The sequence below is a fragment of the Paroedura picta genome, chromosome 11, assembly GCF_049243985.1.
Source record: "Paroedura picta isolate Pp20150507F chromosome 11, Ppicta_v3.0, whole genome shotgun sequence".
Lineage (NCBI taxonomy): Eukaryota > Metazoa > Chordata > Lepidosauria > Squamata > Gekkonidae > Paroedura > Paroedura picta.
In genome coordinates this window covers 4790622-4807648 of record NC_135379.1, presented here as the reverse complement: position 1 = coordinate 4807648, position 17027 = coordinate 4790622, and the positions used below count along the sequence as shown (strand labels likewise).

At 50.3% G+C, this 17027-nt stretch overlaps 1 long non-coding RNA gene across 1 annotated transcript in view; it reads left to right on the top strand.

Annotated features, from left to right (window-relative positions):
- Positions 1-15964, top strand: part of LOC143821153 (uncharacterized) — a 32849-nt gene extending 16885 nt beyond the window's left edge. The window contains exons 2-3 of the long non-coding RNA XR_013225699.1: positions 9667-9830; positions 15316-15964. This is a non-coding gene — a long non-coding RNA (uncharacterized LOC143821153). The remainder of the gene's footprint in view (positions 1-9666; positions 9831-15315) is intronic.
- The last annotated feature ends 1063 nt before the right edge of the window (positions 15965-17027 follow it).

Genomic DNA, 17027 nt, shown 5'->3' with positions numbered 1-17027 from the left:
CACCCCCATCCCACGCCATCCCTCTGCTCAGCTAGCTGCCTGCAAAGGAGATCTGTATTTAAAAAGCAAACCAACCCTCTGGCAAGACTACGCCTGCAACGGATCTTCTCCTGCCGTTTGAGCCTGATAAATTGTTTTCTCTTCTCAGCCTCTTTGGTATCACCCGGAGGCACGAAAGCCCTGCCTGGTATCGCGTCTCTCTGTCATCTGGTCCCCGTCGGGGCGTTGAGGCCTAGGGCCGGGCAGCTCCGGAATGTTTTTCGGCTGGCTGATAAAAAGAGCAGGGGGCCTTCTCTGGATCACACATGCCCGAGCACCAATCTTATCAGCACCACTTAGGGCGCATTCTGCACAGACCCTTCTGGCCCGCAGTCAAGAGAGAGAGGGTGAACTATGTGGATCAAGATTAGCTGCTTGGGTTCAGCAGCTGTAAACAAGTCCAGGGAGAGGGACACCTCTGCTGGGCCACTGGTGGAGGTAGCTTTAGACGGGGATTAAAATTGGGGTAGGGGTTTAAAAGGGGATTCGTGGAGGATAGGTCTATCGGGCCATAGTGCCTGAAGAGAGCCTCCATATTCAGAGGCAGTCAGCCTTTGAATCCCAAGGCCAGGAGGCAGCATTAGGGGAAGGCCTCGGCCTCTGTGCCCTGTTGGTGGACCTCCGTGGGCCCCTGGTTGGGAACCCCTGGCCTACCGCGTCACAACCTTGTGGAGGTTACTTTCCCTCCTTAAATCCCACCTCCCCTAAGCTCCATACCCAAATCGCCAGGAATTTCCCAACCCAAAGGTGGCAACAGTCATCCTGGTCCCAAAATGACAGCACGGTAGGTCCAGGCTAGGCTAGGCTAATGTAGTATTTCTGTACTAAAGCCCCCTCAAAGTCTTATATTATGATATATGCTTACAGTCTCCTTCTCTCCCTCTCCCCACAACAAGCACCTTGTGATGTAGGTGGGGCTGAGAGAGCTCTGAGAGAACTGTGCCTGGCCCACGGTCTCCAAGCAAACCACATGTGTCTCAGAGCAGCCAACAATCTCTTTCCCTTCCTCTCCCCATGGGGCTGACCCCTGAGAGGACTCTGACTGGCCCAAGGTCACCCAGCTGGCTGCACGTGGAGGAGTGGGGAATCGAGCCTAGAACACCGGCTAGCAATATTTCGCCTTTGCAACCACGTCCATGGGTGACCCTTTGCGGGGCCAGGTTTGTGCAGTAGCAAGGCTGCCTCCGCAGCTCCCTCAGAGGAAACATTTTCAATTTTTTTTTCAAAAATAAACACATAGCACGCGAAACGCTCTCCCTAAACTGCTCGAGCGACGGTGCCGACTCTTGATTAAAGCTCAAAGGCTCGGGGAGAAGAAGAAGGGAAGGGTGGTGGGGGGGAAGGAACTGAGTCACGTCGGAGCTTTGATGCTATAACAGAAATCCATAAAACATTTGTAAACGGCTAGGGGCTTATGGGAATCGTACGAGAAGTTATGTTCAGGTAAGTGTTGTTTAAAATAGATTGGAAAGAACTGTACTGTCTCCTTGATGAGCAAACCGCACCGTAGGGAAATGGCGCAGGAGCAGGATCGATATATCGAGGGTAATAACCCGGCAGAGAGCTGAGTAACAAGCAGCAGGGCCTGACGAAAGGGGAAGCCAGACCGCGATTTTCACCTCTGAATTCGGCTTTCTCTCGCACTGGGGGCTCACAGAAATATGGGGGGGGGGATGAAATTGCATGTTGATAGTTCAGAGAGGAGAGGGAAGACCCCGCCTCCCCAGGTGTACCTGCCTGAACCTGAGCTGCCGTCGTCTGCAGAAGAAGAAATGGAAGACCCCAGATGGGTCAGAACAGACGCTGCACCCAGGACAGCACATCCGTCTGGCTCCGTGCACGTTATGACTTTAATAACGGCAAGATAATGTCGCTGTCCACAAATGATGCTTCCCTTTGTCTTGTGACTGAGCTCACGGTGCAGCCTGCTTAACTCGTAACGCCAAGGGTCAAACCGGGCACGACGGTCATCGAGCTTCTCTGTCGGAGTCCGGAAGACAAACCGCGGCTGTACAGGCCCCCAAATTAGGATTGGAGTAACATGGGGAGGGTACGCACCGAACGGCCTAATGCTGAATCTGACCCCTGGTCCGTCAAGGTCAGTATTGTCTGCTCAGACTGGCAGCAGCGCTCCAGGGTCTCAGGAGGAGGTCTTTCCCATCTAGGGATGCCAGTCCCCAGGTGGGACCTGGAGATCCCCCCCCTTCCTGGTTTTCCAGCTTATCTCCAGGCGACAGATATCAGCTCCCCTGGAGAAAAGGGCTGCTTTGGAGGGTGGAATCTACAGCATTATACTCCACTGAGGCCCCTCCCTACCCCAAATCCTGCTCACTTCGGGCTCTACCCCCAAATCTCCCACCCCAGAGCTGGCAACCCTATTCTCAGTGCAAACAACCTAATTTCTTAACTAGATTGGTATAGTTATTAAGAGTGTCAGCTTCTAATCTGGAGAGCTGGTTTTGATTCCCTGTTCTTCCACATGCAGCTAGCTGGGTGACCTTGGGCCAGTCACAGTCCTGATAGATCTGTTCTCCCAGAGCAGTTCTGTCTCAACCCTTCTTCTTCATATCTTCTTCTGCCTGGTCCTTTTAACTGGAGATGCCAGGGCTTGAACCTGCAACCTTCTGCATGCTAAGCAGTGCTTTACCATCAAATCACAACCCCTTCTAGAAGAACTTCAGCCCCTCCATACCTTGCGTGGTTGCACTCAATGAAATCGGCCTCCCTGCCCCCACACCCCTGGTGCTGGCATTGGTCTTTGAAAGGAAAAAAGACCGGTCTCTGTCTTTTGACGGTCTTTTTTCTTTAAAAGCCAACAGCGGCACCAGCCAGCCTGGTTTTGGTTTGCCAAACTCTCCCTGCGGTTGGGGGTAAACAGCCAAGCCCACTATCTCCTCCCTCCCTGGCTCGAGTCAGAGACCCCGTGTGGTTTCAAAGAAGCTTCCAAAAAACCCCTCCTCACAAATCCTACCATGGCTTTCCCCACATCTCATCTCTTTTGGGCTTAAGTGCTCCTGGATGGTTCCCGTATCTGGTTTCCCATGACCTTTCTCAACATTCTTCGATCAATGAAGACGGCCAATTTCCATTTCTGGGGCCATTTTTATCCGAGCCATTACGGCTGGATTCCCAACAATTTCCTCATGCGTTGGTTTGACTTTGCTCTTCCGTCGACCCAGAGTACAAACCTTCTGCAGTCACCCCAACTGAAGACTGAACTTGAGAGCCCAGGCCCCAGGGCTAGGCCTTCAGTTGATAGAAGAAGAAGAAGAAGAAGAAGAAGAAGAAGAAGAAGAAGTGGTTTTGATACCTCCCTCTTCACTACTCAAAGGAGTCTCAAAGCGGCTTACATTCGCCTTCCCTTTCCTCTCCCCACAACAGACCCCTGTGAGGGAGGTGAGGCTGAGAGAGGCTGAGATTACAGAAGAAGAAGAAGAAGAAGAAGAAGAAGAAGAAGAAGAAGAAGAAGAAGAAGAAGAAGAAGAAGAAGAAATTCACTGGGAGAAAATGGCCACTGTGGAGGGTGGACTCTATGCAGAGGCAGCCAAACTGCAGCTTTCCGGATGTTCGTGGACTACAATTACCCTGAGCCCCTGGTTAGTGGCCAGGAAGGGCTAGTTAGAGTCAAGGTGTACTGGTAACTGGGTAATGTATATTGCTGAGATTGGAATAAAGCAGTTGGTAGAACCCACGGATGGCCACAAATTAGTATACAAATAAAAGAATTAACAAACATTATATGCTAATTTGCTGCTATTCACAGATCTTACCAGTTGCTTAAATTCAATCTTAGCTATATTTATCACACATTTGCAACTGTATGGGCTTGGCTCTAACTTAAGGTGACCAGATTTCCACATTGGTAAAGCGGGACACCATTGACTGGGGGGGGGGGTCTTGATTAAAATTTGGTCTATATGGAGCACCAAAAATTTTCATAGAACACATTGAACGCAAAAATAGTATTGTAATATATATTTTTTAAAATTTCAACATTTGCCAGGTGCCCCCAGATGTCCCTCCAAAAGTGGGACAATCTGGTCACCTTACACCAGGGGTAGTCAAACTGCGGCCCTCCAGATGTCCATGGACTACAATTCCCAGAAGCCCCTGCCAGCTGGCAGGGGCTTCTGGGAATTGTAGTCCATGGACATCTGGAGGGCCGCAGTTTGACTACCCCTGCCTTACACTAACTAGCCCTGCCTGGCAACAATCTCCCCCCCTCCTCTACTAGAATTAAACCTTAGTTGGTCTTAAAGGTGCTGCTGCACTTCAATTTTCTCCTGTTGCTTGACACTAAAACAGTGACCCACCTGTACCGCCCAGAAGAAGGGTGCATGCCCAGGAAAGCTTCTGCCCAGAATCAAACCTTTGTCAGTCACTCAGGTACCACCGGGCTCCAGCTTTGTTCTGTTGCTTTCCACCGGAACGTAGACCCAGCGGTAGGGCTGTCTAGGACCCTGATCCGGATGTCCCAGGCTAGCACAGCATCATCAGACCTCTGAAGCTAAGCAAGGTCAGCCCTGGTTATTACTGGATAGGAGACCATCAAGGGAGTCCAGGTCGTCCCAGTAGGGGTGGCCAAACCGTGGCTCTCCAGAGGTCTATGGACTGCAAGTCCCATGAGACCGAGCCAGCACGTGCTAGCAGGGTCTCATGGGAATTGTAGTCCATGGACAACTGGAGAGCCGCAGTTTGGCCACCCTTGCCCTATGGGTTCACCTGAAGTTGGCTACCACCGGACGGCGTCTTCCACCACAGGTGAGGTCAGCCTGTTTTGTGGACAGTCTTGAAACCACCTGGGAAATAAAAGAAATAAAAAAGACAGCACGTACTGTGCCAAAATCAAGCCGCAGCTTCGAGTGAGCCGCGGCGGAGGGTCATGGGAACTGGCCAAGAGCCCCCTTTTCTCGGATGCTGAAGCAGCCGTGACTTTGTTTAGCCAAGACGCGGGCGTGTGGCGACACGGCGGCCTCTCTTCCCCCTTCCCTTCAGCTGCCAACTTGTTCGCAAGACATGCTGCGCATTGTTGCCATTTTGACAGCTGAGAGGGTGCGCATTTTAGCACCCTCCTCTCTGGCGGCCGTGCCAGCCCTCCTCTCGGCTTGGCATTCCCTCGTGCCCCAGCGGCTCCCCAAGGCTTGGCTTCCCGACTTCTGTGTCACCTTATAGGACAAAAAAAAATTAGAATATACCGGCAACTATAATACACAGCAGGTCAGATGGCTTTATTTGCAGAACTCCCATCTGATATTTAGGAATTCAAAGAGGATTTAATCATCCTCAGCAATGAAGAAGGGGGGGGGGGGGAATGGGACACTGTGAATTGCTTGCAGAGATGGGAAGAAGAAGCAGCTGTCCTGGGATTTCATGGGCCAATAAGATGGAAACACCAGTAAAAGGGGGGGGGGAACGGATCACGCTGGAGTTTCCCTCCCATCCACAGGAGGAACTGGCCTTTATTTCTGGCAGGGACAGGAGCGAGGGTTCAAATGGTGCTAGGAACACAAGACAGCAACCGCATCCACTGTGATCTTTGATCGGAAATGCCACCCCGCCCTCGCCCTGCCCCTGCAGATCATTCACGTGGATTCTGCACCCTGCCCCATTCCTCCAGCTCAGATTATATGCCACGACTCTTCTTTAATCCTCTGGGGTTTCTTCGGTTTCCTTGTCGGAAAATGTCCGCCCTGTTTTTTGGGGGTACAAAACAGCTTCTGTGTGCAAGGAGAAAACAAGAGAAGAAGAAGAGTTGGTTTTTGTGGCCTGATTTTCACTGCCCAAACGAGATTGGACGTTTCACTACCTGTAGGAGTCTCATGAAAGAAAGAAAGAAAGAAAGAAAGAAAGAAAGAAAGAAAGAAAGAAAGAAAGAAAGGAAGGAAGGAAGGAAGGAAGGAAGGAAGGAAGGAAGGAAGGAAGGAAGGAAGGAAGGAAGGAAGGAAGGAAGGAAGGAAGGAAGGAAGGAAGGAAGGAAGGGAGACATTCCAATATATCTGCGGAAAGTCTTAATTAGTTCGTTCTCACTTTTTCAACTCTTGTTCTTTTATTTTTCTGTCTTGATTAATAAGTTTTCATTGATTCAATGAGTAGCATTTTTTGCATTATTTCTTTTATTAAATCTTTTTATTGGGGGGCAGGTTGACTCCTAACCCTTCTCCAGGGCCAGTTTATCCATGCAGCACAGGTAGCATGGGCTACGGCCCCTGCACTTTCAGGGGCCCCACATGGTGCCTTCCCCCATGGATCAGAGCCACAGCTCTCCCCCCCCCTGCATCCCTCTTTAAGGACAGTTGGTGCTCGGGCCCTGTGATTCTTTCAACTATTCCTGGTGATGTTCATTAACTAGGTGGAAACAGGGGTCACCTTCCCTTTCTCTCCCCACAACAGACACCCTGTAAGGTAGGTGAGGCTGAGAGAGCCTGAAGAGAACTGTGATTGGCCCAAGGTCACCCAGCAGACCTCACGTGTCTCACAGGAGCTTACGATCACCTTCCCTTCCTCTCCCCACAACAGACGCCTTGTAAGGTAGGTGAGGCTGAGAGAGCCCTGAGAGAACTGCTCTGTGATAACAGCTCTAGGTAATCCAGCTGGCTGCACATGGAGGAGGAGTGGGGAGTCAAACTCCAGATTAGAGCCTGCCGCTCTTAACCACCACACCACACTGGGTACACCAAGAGAAAATTCTCCGGACAAGATCAATGAAATCTCTGGGTTATTTTGAAGGGATTAATTTTGGTCTGAATGACTGTAAATAAAATCTGTTTGTCTGAAGGGATTTGGATCTCTCCTCTGCATCGCTGCTTATTGCTCCTCGTGAGTAGCAGAAGCAAAAGGAATTAGGAAAAGTCAGTTAAATATGTAAATCTGCTTAATTTATACAGAAGGCAGCTCTTCTTGGCCCAGAATTACTTCATATACAGATGCTTCTTCCCTCCTTAAAGGAACACATTTCTTCCTTTTCCGCTTGGGAATGTTGCTGTGAGGCAAAAGACCCCTGATTCCTCCCCAGGGTTAATGTGCACCCAGGTTTTGCTAACTGGGCCTCCCTGCCTGCTTGGCCCTTATCATTCCCAAGCCAGAGTTAAGAACGGGGTAATTGGTTCTTTATGAGGCCCTGCAGCCCACAGGATGGGGAGGGGGACTCAGTTTAGTGGTTTCCCGTCTCAGAGGACCGACTTGATCCGCTACGTGATGATGCTGTCAGGAGCCTCTTGTGGCACAGAGTGGTAAGGCAGCAGACATGCAGTCTGAAAGCTCTGCCCGTGAGGCCGGGAGTTCAAGGTTGACTCAGCCTTCCATCCTTCCGAGGTCGGTAAAATCAGGACCCAGCTTGCTGGGAGAGGAATGGGAAGGCGACTGTAAGCCGCTTTGAGCCTCCTTCGGGTAGGGAAAAGCGGCATATAAGAACGGCATATAAGCAGCATATAAGAACCAACCAATGACTGGGGAAGGCACTGGCAAACCACCCCATATTGAGTCTGCCATGAAGTCGCTACAGGGCGTCACCCCAAGGGTCAGGCATGACTCGGTGCTTGCCCAGGGGATACCTTTACCTGTGCCTTTAATGATGCTGTCATAGTTGGAGGAGAGAGAGAGAGAGAGACTGGCAGTGATGTCAGCTGAATCCCCCAAAGGGCCCTGAGGGAGCCTATAAAGCGGGTGGGAAAGGTTTCCCTTCATCCTAAAGACTCTCAGATTTTCCGTCGACCTATGGTCCTTGGGCAGGTGCACTTCAAAGGCTGGGAAGGAGAACTGCTGGTGTTGGTTCACTCACACAGGGACAAAGCATTCCTGGCTGGAGGAGAACTGCTGTATCAGCATCCCGTGTGACTAGCGTCCAGGCCATCCAAGGCACCCCTTCCAGAGGGGCCAGTGGCAGCAGAATCATCCCAAGCTGAAAAGAAGGAAACTGCAAAGATGGATTTTCCAGGGAAGGCTTTCTTAGGCCAAGGGGAGAGAGAAACAGTAGACCAGGGGTAGTCAACCTGTGGTCCTCCAGATGTCCATGGACTACAATTCCCACGAGTCCCTGCCAGCATTTGCTGGCAGGGGCTCATGGGAATTGTAGTCCATGGACATCTGGAGGACCACAGGTTGACTACCCCTGCAGCAGACCACCCGCTCAGCAGAAATTCTGGTGGAAATGTCTATGTGCTGAGGCTCTGGAAAGCTCTAATCCAGGGGTAGTCAAACTGTGGCCCTCCAGATGTCCATGGACTACAATTCCCAGGAGCCCTTGCCAGCATTCGCTGGCGAATGCTGGCAAGGGTTCCTGGGACTTGTAGTCCATGGACATCTGGAGGGCCGCAGTTTGACTACCCCTGCTCTAATCCATCCCTTGCTTCTCAGAAAAGTCAGCCTGTGTGGGGAATGGTAGCAAAGGGGGGAGATCGGGGCTTCCAGGCATCTGAAGCTTTTAAGGACGCTCAGAGTGACTACGCCTCATTTGCAAGCTGAGATGACACTGAGAGAGCTCAATGAAGCTGTAACAAGCCGATTTGTATGGATGGAGGGGCTGTTGTGCAGAGAGTATCTCCCTAAGTTATCCTGGGCAGAGAGTATCTCCCCTAAGGGTTATCCAGGGGGAAGTGACCCTGTGATACAACTGGAAGTGCCACAAAAGCATGGCAAAGTCCGGAGAGTGGCCTATGACACGCCCACCGATGGTCTTTTGGGCATAAAGAAGACTTTAACTTGGATTTCTCGTTGGTTCAATGGGCCAAATGTTAATCAAAGAATGCGAAATTCCTGCAGCGCCCGTGAGATCCGTCAGAAACTGGGATGTCTGCAGCAGAGCCCAACAGTGGCTTTGAGACGCTTTCCTGTGATCAGTCAGGTCGTCCAGAGAATCTCTGTTGATATCTTGGGACCTTTGCCGAATCTGGGAGACAGTTCATCTTGTTGGTGGTGGACCGTGTGTTTTGCTTCCAAGCAGCATTCGTATTCAGTTTCATCACAGCCTGCAATGTGGCTAAAACTTTGCTGGTGTTTAGCTCAAGATCTGATTGGCCAGAGGTCATAATTTCTGAGCAAGGGACAGACTTCACCTCCCAATGGATGCAGAAAGTTTATGAATCCAGGTATTTAGCACACACCTGTTGTAGCTCATCGTCAGAGTACAAACTGGCTGGTGAAAAGGTATCTACAGACCTTGGGCAAGATGCTTATGCCAGAGGTGGCCGAACTGTGGTTCTCCAGATGTCCACGGACTACAATTCCATGGACTGAGGGAGTACATGGTATTGTGCCGCCATGTTGTGACATTTTAAAGTCTTTTAATGGGAGTTTTAATGGGGTTTTAAGACACTGTAACCCGCCACGAGCCATTTGGGAGTGGCGGGAAATAAATCGAAATATTAATAATAGTAATAATAACAGTAATAATAATAATAATAATAATAATAATAATAATAATAAAGAGAGAGATTGCAGATGATTGCAATATAGAGAACACTTGAGTTGGGCTTTGGGATTATTGTGCCATCTACTGCAGATTTCAAATGTGTTAGATAGTTAAGCTAGCTTTTCTTGTTTTCCTTGCTGTGTTTTAGAGATATATGTTGCCTAAAGATAAAACTGCTTTCTGGAATGTTATTCAAATGAATTCTCTCTATATCTTATAAGGATTGTTTTCAGTTCGGCATCCGTAGTAATTTCTATCCAGGGGAGAGAAGTGTTTGGACAAGATCAATGAAATCTCCGGGGAATTTTGAAAGGATTTGGATCTCTCTTCTGCATCACTGCTTATTGCTCCTCATGAGTAGCAGAAGCAAAAGGAATTATGTAAAGTGAGTTAAATATGTAAATCTGCTTAATTTATACAGAATGTAGCTCTTCTTGGCCCGGAATTACTCATATACAGATGCTTCTTTATTCCTTAAAGCAAGGAGGAAGGAACAAGTGGATTTCCTTTCTTCTCTTTCTTGCTTGTTTGGGAATGTTGCTATGTGTGTGTTGCTTTCCCGTTCCCTACGAGGGGATCCACATGTCACTGGATCGTGTGCTACTAAGGATTTCCTGTGTGACATGAAGGATGACAAAACTCCTCCAAACTGCATTGTCTACACCAGGGGTAGTCAAACTGCGGCCTTCCAGATGTCCATGGACTACAATTCCCAGGAGCCCCTGCCAGCACTCGCTGGCAGGGGCTCCTGGGAATTGTAGTCCATGGACATCTGGAGAGCCGCAGTTTGACTACTCCTGGTCTACACACATTAGCAGTGGTTCTCCAAGGTCACAGTCAGAGGTCTTCCCCTATACCTACTGTAGTAGGCCAGATGTGATCGATCGTATTTTTTGACTGTCACTCCCAGACCAGCTGGCTCATGGCAGTTCACATTAATTTAAAAATACAACCCCAACAGCACCTAATCACCCCACCCCACGCCACCCACCCTTCTCTCCTCCCGACAACTCAATGGATCATCATCTCCATGCTATAGAGACTGCTATAGAGTTCACAAGCGTTTGCAGCTGTTCTGAATTGTTCAGAATTCCAGTCAGGTTCAGCTGTTCAATCCCCGGACGGTCAGATGTTCAGATGTTCAGAGGAGGGACCCAGGAGATGATTTGCCTCCCGGCCTCAACCAAATGCTTGGTGGAAGAGCTCCACCTTACAGGCCCTGAAGGACTGTGATAGCTCTGGAAGGGCCTTTAAGCTCTAAGAACCAATTCCTCTTCTTCTTCAATAATCTCAGGGCTCTCTCAGCCTCACCTCCCTCACAGGGGGTCTGTTGTGGGGAGAGGAAAGGGAAGGCGATTGGAAGCTGCTTTGAGCCTCCTTCAGGTAGAGAAAAGCGGCATCTAAGAACCAACTCGTCTTTTTCTTCTTCTCACGAATGCTGGGCTGCAGATCTTTTAGCTGGGACAGAACCTGGGAATTTCAGCAGATGCTGACTACTGCTCCACGGCTCCTCTTAGGATCCATGGATTCCCCCCTGCATTTAGCTTGGAGAAAGCGACAGAATGACATCCCGGCAGCTTCTAAATTGTGCAGAGTGCTTCTGAGTCGCTAATGCGCTGCCCCAAAGTGCTCTTGTTAGTCGCTGACATGCAGTGCAAAGAAATGCATGTTCCCTGGGGTCTGAAATGAGCACTGAGGCAGGGTGAAGATTAGCCTAGCTAAGACGGAGTTCACCGAACAACGGAGAAGAAGTTGGCCATGTACGAGCTGTGGGAGGGATGCCAGAAGCAGCAAATAGATTATGGGAGCCAGACGGTTGATGGGACGAGGGCTCTCCTCCCATGTTAGGGGGGGGGGAGTGACCTGAAGCCGGTCTGTTCCACCACACACCACACAAGAAGTCTCCGGTAAGCTGCTGATACATAGCACAAAGGGACAAAGGTGGGTCCAGTGGCCCTAACCCTAAATTTGTTCAGTTGCTTTAGACCAGGGGTGGGCAATCTGTGGCCCTCCAGATGTCCATGGACTACAATTCCCATGAGCCCCTGCCAGCGAATGCTCCCAGGGTTTTGGGAGAGCTCCCCGGGGGCTTCATGGCCTTTTCCAGAAGCTCCGATGGGTGTTGACATCAGTAGACGTCACTGGGGGCCCCTTCCCCTGCTGGTCTACGGGCCTAGACTCTTTCTTCAGAATGGAAAAAACCCGGCAAATGACCAACTGATAGTCTGGCTATCACATCTTACTGAAGGGGCATCTCACCATTTGGGGTGCCTAAAAATATTTCCACGGTCAACAGGTTGAAAAAGGGGGTTGGACTAGATGACCCTGCAGCCCCCTTCCAACTCTAGGATTCTTTGATTCTAAGGCTGAACTAGATCTAGTAGGATTCTTTTCCCCACTGAGTTTTACTGAGGTACATGTGTGAACCTGAGCACGCATAAAGTACCACACTGAATCAATCTAGAACTTTAAAAAAATGAATGTACAGTCACATCAATGCTATTTATTACCATCTTCTATTAGTGTTCACAGTCACCAGTAATAGAGTGTGTGCCTGCATACAAATTAAAGTTTGTTGCAAACCATACATGCACGGTTTGTTTCTGAACAATATTCAGAAACCAAAAAGAGAATAATACAGGATTTCTAATGCATCTGAAATCCATGAGAATCAGATGAGAAGAGTTTCGGAAGCATCCCCTATGCATGATGCACACAGCCCAGGCTGGATTCAGAGATGTGTCCTTCATGCCAAGCAGAATCTCCTTGCATGTGTGGAGAATCTACTGGAGCTCCAAGAAGCAAAAGGGTCAGGGTAAAATAATAACAAGAACAACAAATGTCAGAATATACAAGATCTATAGTGTGCATAATTCAACTACAGGTGAAGACTATCCTATGAGGGCATGAGAGGAGATGTGTAATCAGCATATTTAGATTGAGAATTCCCTGGTATTTTCTAAATAATCTCATCCTGGGTCTTGATTAGTTCAGCTGGAGACTTCCTCCACACCTGCTCCCGGATTGCCTCCAGAATTACAGTCAGTTAGACTGATAGGACCACCTCTCTCCTCTCTTCTTTACAAAGCTGTTTTCTCTTCTCCAACCTGCTTATTCTTTAGGTAGCCAGTGCTTCGCTCCTCTTTTCCCGATTTAAGCTGCCAACATTTTAAACCACAAGCTGGATGAATTTAATGGAATGGTCGGGGAAGGGCGATGGGACCAATGTGTGAGAGGCCATTCACGTTACACCCCCATTTGGGTAATTTCCTTCCCTCCCTGTCCTTATGCAAAGGATGGCCACTGCTCGCATGTCCCCGCCTGACCGGAGCACGTACACTCCCGTCCCCAGATGCTGGCCTCATTAGAACTTGCCCCCACGCCTGCAATGAATTGTGCAGAGAAATAAATAGCAGAGCCTATAATGAGAGATAAATGCATTACTCTTTGAGAGAGCGGCCAGCAGCCTGGCTTTTCAGCTGAGGGGAAAGGCCCGTTTCAAGCATTGCAGTCCCCGATGTAGAGGAGGCCACAAATAATTCCCCTGCAGTGGGACCCGATACCTTTGCTGTAGAGGGTTTGAATCCAGGTCCTCTTCTCTGCACCGGTGCCACAGCTTGCTAGAGAAAGGACCTGCACTACAGCGCCTCCACTGCAGATGGCCAGAGGGTGGTACTGCAATGACGGATGCTGCAGAAATCAGGTGGCATTTGGTGCCTAAAGGACATAAGGACGTAAGAGAAGCCATGTTGGCTCAAGCCATCCAGTCCAACGCTCTGTCACATGGTAGCCAAAAAATATGTGCCCCCAGGAGGTCTATCAGCGGTGCCAGAACTCCAGAAGCCCTCCCACTGTTGTTCCCCAAAACACAGAGAACATTCTGGGGTGGGTGAGGCCATTTTGCTGACTTTCTCTATTGGAATTGATGGAAGCATCCAGTCCAAGAGGGACTCTGATTCCACCTGTGCCTGGAGGTTCCCTGTTGTTGTTAGGTGTGAAGTCGTGTCCGACCCATCGCGACCCCATGGACAATGATCCTCCAGGCCTTCCTGTCCTCTACCATTCCCCGGAGTCCATTTAAGTTTGCACCTACTGCTTCAGTGACTCCATCCAGCCACCTCATTCTCTGTCGTCCCCTTCTTCTTTTGCCCTCGATCGCTCCCAGCATTAGGCTCTTCTCCAGGGAGTCCTTCCTTCTCATGAGGTGGCCAAAGTATTTGAGTTTCATCTTCAGGATCTGGCCTTCTAAAGAGCAGTCAGGGTTGATCTCCTCTAGGACTGACCGGTTTGTTCGCCTTGCAGTCCAAGGGACTTGCAAGAGTCTTCTCCAGCACCAGAGTTGAAAAGCCTCAATTCTTTGACGCTCGGCCTTCCTTATGGTCCAACTTTCGCAGCCATACATTGCAACTGGGAAGACCATAGCCTTGACTAGACGCACTTTCGTTGGCAGGGTGATGCCTCTGCTTTTTAGGATGCTGTCTAGATTTGCCATAGCTTTCCTCCCCAGGAGCAAGCGTCTTTTAATTTCTTTGCTGCAGTCCCCATCGGTTCCCTGTTAGATATCTGCAATTCCTTCTGTAGCACATGCCTTCTTCTACTTCAGGGATCTCAACCTTTGGGTTCTTGGTGAGTGCCGGGAAAGGTATTTGTGAGGGCCACGGTGCCCCTGCGCACCATGTTGTGGACCTCACCCCAGCTTGTCCGGGAACAATAACAGAATACCTTTCCAGTTTTAATTAAGAAAAAGAAATGGTGTGTTTCCAGCTATCGGAATCCCGAAAAACATTGATCTGTCCTAATCCGGACCCGAAGATGTTGGAATTCTCCCGAGACATTTGTCTCCACGATGACTCTGTTAATTAAAGCAATGGTTACCAGCCGAGACCCCGCCAATTCATATTTCAAGTGATCGTTCTAATGGCGGCCGGCTTCCCGCAAGGGTGTCGTCTGTGGATTCAGTCTAATTAGAAGCCTGATAAAGATGTCACTTTGTCTCAGGTGGGCATTTGTAACCGGCCAGGCTTCCTGCTGGGGCCGTGAAAACGAGGGCGGAAACTCAGCACTGCAGTCCTGCAATTCTCTGAAGCCAGGCTGGGTGTGTGCGTTTTTTTGGGGGGGGGGAGGGTGTTTCAGTTGGGGCGGGGGGACTCCTCTCCGGCCGCCTGGGCTCTGGTCCCGAAGGGTTAACGTGGCGTGGCTGGTGGCGCTTGATGGCTTTTAATTAAAAAAAATTAAAGGATTTATGTTGGGATTAAGTGGGATAATTATTGATTGATCTCTTGCCTTGTAAATGGAAGAGCGTTTTGGATTAATCACTTTTTAAGTAGGGAATCGCTCTCTGCTCTCTGGACAAGCGGAGTGCCCCTCGGGGGCCGGCTTGCTCGCTTTTGCGTGCGCCGAAAGAGAAACCAGAGGCAGCCACTCTGGCTTGGCTGCCGACCCTTCGGCCGGCTCCTGGAGCAGGGGGGCTTTTAAACATAGGGGCACCAGCTCTGGCTTGGGAAGTGTCAGGAGATTGGGGGGTTGGAGCCTGAGGAGGGGAGGGTTTGGGGAAGGGAGAGACCACATCCGGGTATGTGCCGTAGAGCAGGGGTAGTCAACCTGTGGTCCTCCAGATGTCCATGGACTCCAATTCCCATGAGCCCCTGCCAGCATTCGCTGGCAGGGGCTCATGGGAATTGGAGTCCATGGACATCTGGAGGACCACAGGTTGACTACCCCTGCCGTAGAGGCCACCCTGCCAAGCATCTATTTTCTTCAGGGGATCTGATTTGTGTCGTCTAGGGATCAGTTATAATCAAGGAAGATCTCCAGGTAGCCCCCGCAGGTTGACCACTCTCTCTTAACAGCCTTGCTTGCTTCCCTCCCAGACGTTGACCTGAAGAATCGAGTGTACCATCTTAGCCTTTGCAATCGGAGCCTTGAGGAAACTCAAAGTTGCCTTGGGAGGTGACCTTGTAGGGCAGCCGTTTCAACCTTCTGACTCTGGAGGAGCCCCTGAAATACTTTTTCAGGCTTTTGAGGAGCTCCGGAAGTGGTGTCACCTGGCCACGCCTTCCTGCTTCATCTCCCAGAAGTTACATTTCCCCGGAAGAGACGTCGGTACAGGCAGAGGAGGACTGGCAGGGAGGGGGACAGGACACGGCTTAAGGTGGAGTAGTCATGGAGTAGAGGTCACAAGAGAAAAGAGACACCCTCAGGAAACGGGAGAGGGGTGTGATGGGAGCAGCCAGTTCTCTACCTTGTGGCTGAATCTGTTACGGCAGGATTTGAAATCCTGGGGACCCCCTTCAGAGCTCCTGCGGACCCCTGGGGGGGGGGTCCGTGGAGCCCTGGTTGGACCTTCACCTTTCAAAGTGGCTGTTTTCTCCAGGCGAGTCGATCTCTGCCACCTGGAGGTCAGTTCTAATTTTAGCAGATCTCCCAGAAGGCCAATGAAAAATTATTTCTAAAACCAACTCCACTCCTCCGTTGTCATCAAAAGACACGCAAGACGAGTCTCCTGTGTGTTTCCGTATCCTTAAGGGAATTTATATTTTATTTAGGCACAAAATGGCTCCTTCCAACGCGTCCCCTTCCATGACTGAATTTTAAAAACTGCCTTGGAGAAGAGAAATACATGAAAGGGTTGTTTGTTTTTTGAAGAGAAGGGGATTTTTGAAAAATGCGCATGAAAAATAATCCCCCCTCCGCACATTTTTGGGGGTTGCCTTCCTCACTGGTTTTCCAGAAGACATCGCTTCAGTTGTGAGAGCAGAAGGTCCTGCCAATGCCATGTCAGGCTGGAAGAAAACGACAGAAGGAATCCCCCCCTCCCAGGACAGAGCACCAAGAGCAGGGCTACCGGGGTGTCTCCTCTAAGGGAGAGGTCAGCGGGTGCCAGCTAAGGAGGCAGACTGCAGCGGTTAGCGACAGAGCCTGGGTAGAACCAGCCCACTTAGAGGTGGAGCCTGGGTAGAACCAGCCCACTTAGAGGTGGAGCCTGGGTAGGACCAGCCCACTTAGAGGTGGAGCCTGCCCACTTAGAGGTGGAGCCTGGGTAGAACCAGCCCACTTAGAGGTGGAGCCTGCCCACTTAGAGGTGGAGCCTGGGTAGGACCAGCCCACTTAGAGGTGGAACCTGGGTAGAACCAGCCCACATAGAGGCGGAACCTGGGTAGAACCAGCCCACTTAGAGGTGGAGCCTGCCCATTTAGAGGTGGAGTCTGGGTAGAACAAGCCCACTTAAAGGTGGAACCTGGGTAGAACCAGCCCACATAGAGGCGGAACCTGGGTAGAACCAGCCCACTTAGAGGTGGAGCCCTGATAGAACTAGCCCAGCCCACTTAAGAGGCGGGGCCTGGGTAGAACCAGCCCACATAGAGACGGAGCCTGGGTAGAACCAGCCCACTTAGAGGCAGAGCCTGGGTAGAACCCACTTAGAGGCGGAGCCTGGGCAGAAGCAGTCAGATTTGAGGAGAAGCCTAGGCAGAATCAGTGAGTTTAGAAGCAAAGTCTGGGCAAACTCAAGCTTAAGGCAGAGTCTGAGCAGGATCAGGTTAGAGGCAGAGCTGGGCAAAAGCAGTCAGGTAAGAGGCAGGGC